Raw genomic sequence first — 12,286 nt, 5'->3', positions numbered from 1 at the left:
CAGCTTTCCAAGCCTCTCCTCACAGGAGAGATGCTCCAAATCCTTCAGGACTTCTGTGGCCTACATTCATGTCCACGTCTCCTGCATAGTGGGGAGCCCAGAACTGGATCCAGCACTCCACATGTGGCCTCACCAGTGCTGTTAGCAATACTTGGCCCAAGGTACCATTAGCTTTCCTTGCTGCAAGGACACATTACTGGCCAATATTCATTTCTCTTAAACAGTCAAAATATTTTGTTTATCAGGTCTCACGTCTAGAGCAGGACTTCTTCAAGACACAGCAGAAATAATTACAAGCTAAAACAATAATCTTGTCATTTGATACTGATGAGTTTGTTTAGTATCTCAGTAAACTCCTAGATAGCTCAGCATTTTCTGTATTCTCTTTTTGTCACACAATAAAGTCAGTAGTGAAAATACAGCAGTTCCAAAAAAATAAAATTAAAACCCCTAAAACAAACTACGCACAGTCTGATAATATTTTTAATGTTAGTTTTTGAATATGTTTTGAAGTCTACATTTTCCACGTGCAATAGAAACAGAAGCTATGAAGGGACTGCAGCATATCAGAAATGCTGTGAAACAGATTACTACAGGATAAAACATTCCTAGTACTTTGATAATTTTCAAAAGCAATGATGTCTTCTTATGACCAGTGCAAATAGCATGTTGCCATACGCCTTCCTACATTGCTTCCTGTATGAAACATTCCCAGCAATGTCTTACACTATTATAAATCAGCAGCAATCACTATAGCTCCCAGTGCTATCAATCTACAGAGACGCTATAAAAGCCACCCAACATTGTACCAGCAGATGTTAGGAGAGATTTCATATTTCAGACTGGATGCACAGGTGTCACCTGGAATAACTGTCATGAGAAGCTTTTGTATAAAGTTTTATCCTTGTTTCCTAATAAGTCATTAACACATACCTATAAGTAGCTGGTTTCTCCTTATTGTAGGAAGTTCAGTGTTATTTTCTACCAGATTTCACAGCACAATGTACAATTAAATCATTAAGCCAAGTATGTTTACGTTTTCAAAACGGAAATAAATCCAAGCATTTCTTCAAGCATTTACCACATGCACTGTACTACATTACTTACTTCTACCTTTGATGGTGTCCTTTTGAGCTGTCCTCTTCCAAAAGCTTTTATACCATTTTGCATCACATTGGCCTGTGGAGTACAGAAAGGACAGTATCTCACCACAACATGAACAATCTGACCTGCTGTAATCAATCTCAGAAAGACTTGTATACATTTCATAATGGGATTCTCCCACCATCATCATGCAATACTTGAAGTCTCATAACATTTCAAGATTTGATCTTATATTTATGTTCCTAGATACTCTATCAGAACAGCAGTTCTCAACTTTTTCATGCCACATATCTTTTCCTTTAAATAGACCACACAAGCTATTCTGTGTTTGCTAAAACTTCTGATATAGTGCTAGGTGAAGGACAGACATTTTGAAACTCTTTAACACTGTCCCATGAGCAACAGTTGAAGAAACTCAAATTCTGTTTACGAGAGAAGCATTCTGAGTAAGCAGGATGTAGAATACTTCACTAACCAATGCAGAGCTATATTCGGGATTTTACAAATGCCATGGTTGATTTCTTTACATCTGGTTTTAAAAGTGTTAACTGGATTTTCCTCAAAAGGAATTCAAAACTTGTTTCAGTTTCACTGACATCTAAATTACTATTGGAGCTCTTTGTGAATTGAAGAGTGTATGTGTAGTTTGATGTGAAAAGCTGATTTCTAGTGTTTAAACCGTTGTCTTTTCTTGCAATATCTCAAATACATATTTGTAGTGATTCAAAGATTACCTGCCCTTCTCTAAAGTTTAATAAGACCAAGTAACTAAAATAATAAAATAGCGTAAGAATAGTAAAACCCTAGCATGAGTTCTTTTGCCAGGAAACTAAATGGTGCGCAGAAATTTCATCTGAGTTTACAGAGGAGCTGATTACAGACATCTCCACCCATACCATTCCTTCATCAATCAACTGTTGCCCAACTGCCAATATACCACTGCCAATCCTGCAGTCAAGGTTTCATCAACATTTTCACACATTACAATGAGATGGTGAGAATGGTGCCTTGAACTGTTTACAGTGAAACAAGTACATGGATCTTTTTCATATTTACAACACTGTTATTAGTAAAACAGATGTTGGATTCAGTAAGTCCTCAGCTTTTCTGGGGCTCATTCCTTGATCTATTTAATGTCTATCTCCATGTCCCAAAATTCTTGTCCAGCCAGCTCAAAAACTCCTTTGAAGTATTATGGTAGCTCATGAGAGCAGTGTTCTGTGTTTTGGTCTGAGTTCATTAGAGATGAAAGAAATCCACAGGACAGGGGAAAAGCAGATGGTGGCTAGGACTTGCCTGCTTTCTTGCTCTTGGGAATCAAGCAGAGAACATGAACTGTAATCCAATTAACTACACCCCTGATGCAAAAAATAGAGAATAAAAAGAAATTGCAGGCTGTTCCCAGCAGGACAGAGAACCAAAAACAAGGCGTGATGGGCACATCGCAGTACAAAACAATAGATTATAAAACAAAAACACTACCACTTGCATCAGAAAGTTAGCTCTGCTACTCCACACTCACCTTGTGGAAAAAAATAAATAAAAACAACCATGCATTATGTAAGAAAGGAAGAAAGAAGGAATTAGTACTTCTGCTTACCTTTTGTCTGTAACTACCAAGGAGAAAATAGTAACATCAAGAATAGCTACTACCTGACCTATGAAAGGTATTGATGTAAAAGCTAACTTCCTCCACAAAGTTTCATAAGTAAAGACAACATGAAGTGCTTATTTACTTGTCAACACTAGCAGCTATGTTAAAGCCATCAGCGGCATTAAGATGTGTTGGAAAAGGACAAAAATATCACCTTGATAAAACTAACATATTAATGAGAAAAACTTATGCATTAAAACCATCCACTTGGAAACAAAGATAGGCCAATACAGATGTGACAGTCACTATTTAACTTTCTGTTTTGATTTTTTTATTTCACTGATGGCCAAAGATAGCAAGAAATTCATGAAGTGCACAGAAACATAAATACAACTTGTGTAAGACTTTAAAGGATCATTATACCCTTCAGTTCTTTGCCTCAAAGTAAATGTGATTTTTGATTTTGCACATATGCTTATAGGTTTGGGGAGTTTTAATCCATTTTACAGGAAATTTTTCCTGATTTACACATAACAAAGGACAGACAGTATTAAAATACGTTGGTTTACTATCTTTCTCCCACCTCTTCTCCTACTAAGAGCAAAAGATACCTGCATCATACTGCTCAAGAGAATTAAGCCAAGGCATTCTGAATGGGTGAACGCTGCTTCTGTCTGTGGTGGAGAGATCAATCTGCTGCAGCGGCTTTCAGTCACCTATGCCAGAAAAGTTACAAGTGCACAGGTCTAGACACTAAAGCTGCATTATCTCTATAGCTACAGTAGTCTGTGGCATCCTTTCACTCAGCCTGAGTAGTCCTCCCCCAGACAATGCCTGAGCTGCGGTCAGGAGTAGTCCGACAGAATACAGATGCTCTATTCCAGAGATGAGAAGAGCTTCGTACAAAAGCATGGTCTTGGGGCCAGAAATTGGCCTTTGGCAGTCTTGTCAACTAATGAAGATGAACCCCATGAGCTCATGCACTGTAAGAGCCTTCGGCAGCCAGTAGACACAAAGCCAGCCATGAAGTTACTCCAGTAAATTCAAGTGGTAAATAATCTGAGCACAAAGTACAGACTGTAGCCAGGTGCAACCACTTCTTCAGCCAGAGTTCTTCCTCAACCCTACCTCAGTCTACCTTCCTTTAGTAAGGATTAATAAAATACATACTCTTGGACATTGCTACCATGAGTAATCAACACATTCAAGCGTTTCCCTGTAGCTGGTCTAAAAACCTAAGTAAAATCACCCAAATCAGTTCTCTCACTATTTTTTTTTTCCAGTGGTACAGCTGCCCCTCCAGAAGGGAGATCTTTTAGTTTACTCTCTACACACAAGGGAGCCTGTACCATATGTGTCCCAGTCCTGCCTGAGTAAGTTGCAAAACCCGTGATCAAGAGCAAGGTATGACTCAAAATCCACTAGCACAAAATCTCTTGCAACATCTTAGTTGCTATTAGCGTCCCTTCAAATACAGTTTGCATAAGAATTTTCAATATCCACAAAGAAAAGTTTCTATAAAAAGCAACAAGCGAACAAAAGAATCACTAAGAAACAAATCTCAGGTGGAATCTACTTATTATTTGTTGTGTGAACAGGCTACCATTTCTTGAGGAAAGCATCAAGCTTTGTAAAGCTTTTACAACTATTCGTATATCTTTGCTATAGTTTATTATAAATTTATTTCCAAATCCATATACACTTTCCCTAGCTCACTTTAATTTTCTAATCCTGCTGGTATTTCATCCAGAATTCAACATCCACCTTTTGAGAAAGGTATTGACTACCCAAACACTTTTATTGCACAGATGAGATTGTCCATACAGTCCATTTATGCATGAACATATAAATATATATACATAAAATTGACAGTTACCTTCCAAAACTGTTAGGTACTAGATGAATCTGTCTGGTACAACCCAGGACTCCCACTACTATCAAAACCCACAAGTCAAGACAGACATACCCAAAGGTCTACAGCCATTGCTTTATGGCCAGCACCGTGAGGCATCCCATAAAATTAAGATGCTTGCCCAACGTACAAGAAAAACACAAAACTGAAAAGGCTAGATATGGATGTTCACCACAGAGCTATTAATTTCTCATATACCAACAGATTATTTTTGATAATCAGAGGTTAGTTTGTAGTTAGCATTCTAGTTGCACAAATCCACTCAAGTCACACAGAAATAACAGGTTTCTACCTCTGCCTTAGTAAGCATTCCCTGTTAAAATCACAGAGACTACAGAAATTAAAGCTTAATCAGGTCATCCTTTAACAGGACCTCAGGCACAGATGTGAACAGATTCAAAGGAGTGTCTCAGATGGTTGCAATCAATCAGCCCACTGCAGGTGTTGCACTTCAACATTAGAAATTACGAATGTATTTACTAGTTTTCCTTTCAGTTTGGCTGTTCACACTGCTCTCTTCTGAAAGAGATTTTATTGTTGTTTTTAAGTTTACAGTTTCAGCTCAACTTTTTTATACAGTAATATTTTTTGGTTCCTCTCTCTGCATGATCATTTCCAAGTTACACAAGAAAGCTCTCCGCTAGATCTATACACAAGGGACAGATATGTTTGTTGATGCTCTTTAAAATAAAAAAGCTGATAATAGCTAGTATTTTCTTGTGACAAAGAGTTTTTTTTCTTGAGGGATACTCACATTTTTTAAAGAAGTCATGCAAAGACAGTTTAACCTGACTTCCTCTTTTCACAGATAGAAATATAAACAACTGGTTTGTTTTCAATACTAAGGATCACGTGAAGTTTTTACACAGAAGACTAAAAGTGTCCAACTACTTACCTGCAAGAGTTGCAATGTTGTATGAGATGTATTCAGCTGTTTCTGAGACAGTTTATGGTGTTATTAATCACCAGTCTGGCATTAGCAGTCAGGTCAACATAAGCATAATCCTAAAGAAATCACAATGATTCTTTCATTAGTTAACAAAAAGTTAAAATTCAAGAAGCAAACTATTGTAATGATTTCTTTAAATCAGAAACTGCTGAAAAAGCAATACAGGTGAAGGCAGAAACACAGATTTAAAAGGGCATGCAGAAGTAACTTTGTCATTCTGAGAAATTTTAAATAAAATTCAGGCCATAAAAGTTTTTTGTTTTTTTTTTTTAAAGTTTACTGCAAGTTCACTTAGGAAATGAAATATGGACTTAGATCCTCCAAAAACACATTAAAAATAGCTGGCTCCCTACTGTACCATACATCATGTTTGTTGTATTGTACCACCCCACTGCATCATGAAACTGGGCTGGTAGCACCATTACAGCATGTAACAAGAGAGGGTTGCTGAGGTATGTCCTTATTCTTCTTCATTACAAACTACTGTAGAAAATTCAAGGCAAAATTTCACATTTTAATTTGCCTAAAAGTAAAGCCAGTTGAAGAGGTGTATGATTTCCCAGTTTCCTATTCAGTTATCCACTCACTGGCATAGTTCTTCGTCTTCCCATCCTTTTGCAAATCTGCCTGCTTGTGCGGCCAGTGAAAATACCTGGTTTCCAAAATTAAAGCATTTAGAAAAAAAAGTGGACTCATTTTGCTGAGCCAGTTATTAAAAACAGATGAAAATTGCTCCTGTGCCTTGGAATACCCTTCCAGGAGAATAGCTTGGTCAATATCAGCCAACCTAAGAACACACCACTATCAATAGAGGAAAATCCCCCATCTCCTGTCCCTAACTACAACTTCTTCTCTCTTTGTGCCAGGAAAAGCTGTTCTGCAGCTGTTAAGCCAGATGCGGGTGTTGACCCACCTCATAACTGATTTTTTTGACAAGCTGAGTTTAGTTTTCATCCGTTTTGAAAGCAAGCTAAGAGGAGAGTTTCACATCCTGGCAGCACCACCTAACTGGAGTTTGCCACAAAAAACCAGCAGTTCTTTTCTTCCCAACTAATTCTATACATACATTCCCATAGCTTCCCTTGAACTGGATTTAACAATCATGCAATTTCATGGCAACTCACCAAAAAAAGAATTCTTTTTTTTGATGAATCAGTGAATTTTCATGGATGATTAAATTTTCTTCAGTAGCAGCTTGCACGCATGGTATTACAATTTTCTCTAACATCAAACTGCAGTCTCAGTGAGTGATAGTAATTGTTTGACCACCAAAAATGTGAGTTCCAAACTTCTTCCTTCACTCTCACTTACCCTCACACAGTTAGGAGGATTTCAGTCAACTCATAAGGTGTCAGTCAAGCATCAGAGGCAGCACCAGGGAGGAAATGCAAGTGCCTAGCTTGGAGCAGACACAGGAGGAAAAAGTGGCACCCAGGAGAACACCAGGTATGTGAGTTTAGGCTGACCTAAGTCACTGCTAGTCAAGTTCCCTGTGTCTGAGCTGTCTCTTGCCTAGCCTGGGTAATACCCTGCTGGAAACCTTTTCTTCCTGGCTTATCTTTCTGCCAGTCTGGCTTCCAGCCTGACTTACCCTGCTTCACCCAGGCAGCAAAGCCACCTCAGCTAGGACAGTGGAAGAACGTATCTTTGTCTAGCAGTGGCAACTAGCCACAACCAGGTAGTTCAGAGGTCCCAGGAAACTGTACATTAAGATGAGATACATGCTCCAGGCAGCTTTGCTAATCAGTTTGCTGAGTTTCCATGCAGTTTTCCCTTCATTCAATCCTCATCTGAAGAAAGATAATATCTGGGGAGGCAAATGTTCACAAGGGTTACTTCATATATGGTGCAGGTGACTCATATATGAGAGTGACATATCAAGAAGTAGTTCCTAGGGCAGAGGAGGAGGACAACAACACAGATTCAAGTCCAAACTTATCTTCAAATTCTCAAGGGTTATTTCCAGTATCATCTCAATTTGCTCTGCTGAATTCATTCTCTGGGTTTGCCTTTCTCCACCCCTCCAGTCTGCTTATTGCAGTTTCAGATAGTCCAGAGCTGCTTCTATTCTCCAACACGCTTGTTTCTGCTGATGAGATGCAAACAGACCTGTCTAAGATGTTTTAAAAAGATAACAAGGGATCAGCAAGTTTTAAAGATCACAATATTTTGCACAGGCCTCATAAGAATCCTTCTGCTATATTTAGATCAGTCATGTAGGAACTCAAGGTCCCTTCCAATCCCTGACATTCTGTGATTCAGTGATTTCCTAATACCAAGCTCCCAAACCACTGTGTTCGTTTCCACAATGCTTTTCACAGGAGCGGCCTTTTTCATACCCCAAACCTGCAAGATAACATACTGTAGAGTAATAAACCTAGGAAAAATACCTGCAAAAGCCAACCAGACATGATCATCAAGTGTACATGTTTTCCTTACAATTCTTTTCTCCTGAAGGATGTTGACAGATAACGTGTGCATCCAACACAGCTGTATCCAGCACTAAAATTCCAAACTATTATATCAAAATAAAGACATTGCTCTTATTTTCAATATTAACTTTACTTATATTACGTTGAGATGTTATAATACTAAGCCTTTTCACAATGACCTAGACATACAGTTCTGTGAAGTCTGTGTAATCCTCTCCAAGCAGTAAATAGTAATGTCTGGCATCTGTTAGGAAGGAAAGAAGATACACTGTGGTAAACCTCACAGCAAAAAGTTGCGAAGTTGCAAAAGTTGTGGTTTACAAAGTCAATACAGATGCAGCCCCTGAACAAAATGCTTACAAACAAAGTAGAAGATAAAGGAAATAAGGTGGTTACAGACACATAGGTGCAGGGATATAACAAGACATCACAGATCAATGTGATAACGAGTATTCTCAGTATACTAGGTGTTTATAGCTTCAATCTAAAAGTTAATTGCTGACAAAGAAGGGTGATTCTGCTCAACTCTTCTGACCCAGTAATTGCCTTCCCTTGCTTTGACATTGAAAGTCATCTGCTTCCAATTCATGAAATACAATAGGCATAAAACTAGTCATATAGAAAAGCAATTGTTTTTCTGATATTTTAGCTTCTTTAACCATCTCACTACAAGATCAGATGAGTAACAGTGATGCTACAGGAGACAAAGTGGGAACGTGTGGCCACAGGTGAGTGTAGAGTGGCTGCAGGAAAAAACTGGCTTTTGAGAATGTCTAGGTGTGAGGTTTACTTCGCTACAGAATAATGCCAAATTGCGACTTAAGTGCTGCCCCTGGTTTCATAGGTATTTCAGTGTGGAAAAGTTTTGAAGGTAGACAGTGATGTACTGCAGACATTTATGAGAAGCTCCTTCCACACATGCTGGTAGAAAAAAAAGCAACATGAGGACTGCAGCTTTGAAAATTCTAAGAAGGACTAATGGAGAGGATGCTAAAGTCAACATCTCAACAGCTGATAAGAAGATAAAGTTGATAAAGAGCATAAAGTGTTTTTAGTGGTTGATTTGAACCTTAGTATTTCCCCTCATCAAACTTTTTGCTTAGAAGATGTAAATCTATAAATTTTGGAAAGAAAATTTTGAGCAGTGCTTTGTCAAATCTGACAATGGGCTGAAGAAGATAAATGATGTCAGTGATCAGTGATTAACTAGGATTTTGAGCTGAAAGTCTCGAGCATGATTGAAATAGCATGTAAGTGTCCCTTCCTTTGCTTTCTCAAAATCTATTTGTTTTTGCTACCTGTTTCTCCTAGAGCTGACCCTTCCCAGCACCTTTTGGTGGGGCTGCTCCTGTGAGCACACAGGCAGGTCCTCCCAGGCAGGCATGAGGACACCTTGCACACCAGAGCAATACCCAGTTTATCCTCACGAGGATGTGAGGAAACAGCCTCAAGTTGCACCAGGGAGGTTTAGATTAGATGTTAGGAAGAATTTCTTCATGGAAGGAGTGGTTAAGCAATATTTTGCCTAACCAGTACATATTTTCTATATATGTATCTGTAAGGTAACAGAGATTATAGATGTTACCATTTCAAACAACCATTCCCTGTACCTGCACAGTCTATGTTAGAAATTTGGACTAGGTAAAGGAAACATTTCAAAATATCTTAGTCTTTTTTGGCTCTTGAAAATATACACCTACGCTATTTCCACTGATGATGGAACTACTCAGGACAGAAATGTATAAATGAGTAAGCTTTCAAAGGAAACAAGTTTTGGCCTTCAGTGAGTCCTGTGGCTTACACAGTCCTGGTGACTAAATTACTATGCACAGATTTTACCTGTGCAGCCTGGTCTACAGAGCCTGCTTTCCAGGGGGGTTGGACTCGATGATCTCTAGAGGTCCCTTCCAACCCCTACAATTCTGTGATTCTCTGATTCTATGAATCTGTGATATGAAATACAGAAATGGGGCTGAAGGGAAATGGAGCCTCTCCTGGAAGAACCAATACCACGGTACAAACAATGATGCAATATATGTCTTCAGCATAAGTATATCTTGGTTTCTTCTAAAATATTATAAAGTCTGAATTTTCTGTATCTCTCATTTCAAGCTAAGAGTGAAATGTATATGCAACATGTGTAAGAAGTGTTGAAGACCCTCACCTTGCAACTGGATCAACAGTCACAATAATTTTATCCTTGAAAATACTTGGAAAATGGAAAAAAGCAAGCAAGCAGCAAGAATACCAGACGTTAAAAGTAGAGAACAATAAATGTGCACTCAATACAACAAAATTTCAGTGAGTGTATATTTTCCCAAATTGGTTTCAAGCACAGTAATACTCACAGATGTTATTTACAGGAATCTAAGTATATTGTTTCTTTGCTGTGTTTTGTTGTCACTGAGGTGCTGTATAAGAGAAATTACACTGCTGGTTATTAAGAGTGACAAGACTTTCTCTGTAATCTATTTTTGGACAAATAAAACTGTATTCCCTGATTTGTATTTTGTTGTATAATTTATTGTTTTTTATTTATCAAAAGAATTAATCTTGAAGAGTTTCTGATAAAATATACAGTGACTTTGAGAAATCTCACATATAGAAAGTTAAACAACACAGTTTTAAATGGCAATGTTATTTTTCTTCCATAATTTAAAGCACAATATATAGAGTATATAAAAAATGAGCAGAGAGAAGAGAACAAACACAAATGCTGTTTACGTGACACCACAGCAGAAATGGAGTATGGAGCTCTGCTTTGGGATGGATGAGGAGTCAACTCAATTATATTTGTCCGAAACTAGATTAGAGACAGCCTTGTCAGTACTGATAACCAGTGGTGCCATTTCTCTTGTACAGCACCTTAGTGACAACAAGTGGTGCAGAACAACACTGGTGAATTTGTTCTGGGTGTCTGTAGCAATCGGGAAGAAGTACAGCTGGTGCTCTACTCTGCACCAGTACAGCCTCACCTCGAGCACTATGTGCACATTTAGGCACCACAATATAGGAAAGATATAAAACTATTAGACAGTGCCCAAAGTAGGGCTACACAGATGGTGAAGGGTCTAGAGGGCAAGGTGTATGAGGAGTGACTGAGGTCCCTGGGTTTGTTCAGCCCAGAGCAAAGGAGACTGAGGAGTGGCCTCGTGGTGTCCTACAGCTCCTCACAGGGAGCAGAGGGGCAGCGCTGAGCTCTGCTCTCTGTGGCAGTGACAGGCCAGAGGGAACAGCATGGGTCTGTGTCAAGGGAGGGGCAACTGGGGGTTAGGGAAAATTGCTGCACCAGAGGGTGGTGGGCATGGAACAGGCTGCCCAGGGCAGTGGGCATGGCCCAAGCTGTTGGAGTTTAAGGGGTGTTTGGACAATGCTCTCAGAAATATGATTTGAATTTTGGGTGGTCCTGTGTGGAGCCAGGAGTTGGGTCCCTTCCAACTTGGGATATTCTATCGTTTTATGATTCTATGATCATCTGTAGAAGGCCTTCTTCAGACAGTTAGTAGAAGTCTCACATTTGCACTGATCCTCATGGAGGACTTCAACCATCCTGCTGTCTGATGGTGCAACACAGCAAGGCACAAGCCATGCAGAAGGCATGGGGAGTGTGTTGATGACAAAATCCTAAAAAAGATGATCAAAGAGCCAACAAGGAGAGGTGCTTAGCTGAACCTCACACATACAAACAAGGAAGGATTTGCCGGGGATGGGAAGGTCCTGAACAGCTTTGGCTGCATTGACCATGAGATGTGGGAATCCTGGGAGGATGGAACAAAGCAAAAAAAGCAGGATTACAACTGAGATTTCAGAAGAGCAGAATCTGGCCTGATCAAGGACCTGCTTGAAAGAATCCCTTCAGATATGGTCCTAGAGAGAGGAGGGATCCATGAAAGGTGGCCAATTTTCAAAGATCAGCTCCTCCAAACTCAATTACGGTCCACCTTGACAAGCAGGAAACTGAACAAGGAAGCCTGCAGGGATAAACAAGGAATTCCTAACAGAACCCAAATACAAAAATAGTCAAAGCAAGGACAGGGGAAGAATCTTGGAAGAATACACACACTGTCTGAGTATTCAGGGAATGAGTTAGGAAAGCCAAAGCTAATCTGGAGTTGAATCTGGTGAGGGCTGTGAAGCACAAGAAGAAAGACTTTCATGGGTTGATCAGCAGCAAAAGGAAGACTCGGGGAAATGTGAGCCCAATGATGAATGGGGCAGGGGCCTTGTGACAACAGACACCATAAAAGCTGAGGTATTCAATACGTTCCCTGCCCCAATCTTTAAGACCAGCTTTC

At 39.3% G+C, this 12,286-nt stretch overlaps 1 long non-coding RNA gene across 1 annotated transcript; it reads right to left on the bottom strand.

Annotated features, from left to right (window-relative positions):
- Positions 889-7,634, bottom strand: LOC110394504. The gene is made up of 3 exons (XR_002435674.1): positions 6,871-7,634; positions 5,506-5,615; positions 889-1,179 (listed from the first exon to the last, which is right to left on the bottom strand). It is a non-coding gene; the product is annotated as an uncharacterized LOC110394504 (long non-coding RNA).

Source organism: Numida meleagris, chromosome 2, assembly GCF_002078875.1.
Source record: "Numida meleagris isolate 19003 breed g44 Domestic line chromosome 2, NumMel1.0, whole genome shotgun sequence".
NCBI classification, from domain to species: domain Eukaryota; kingdom Metazoa; phylum Chordata; class Aves; order Galliformes; family Numididae; genus Numida; species Numida meleagris.
The sequence above is the reverse complement of the archived record's forward strand: the minus strand, read 5'-3'. Positions and strand labels throughout refer to the sequence as shown.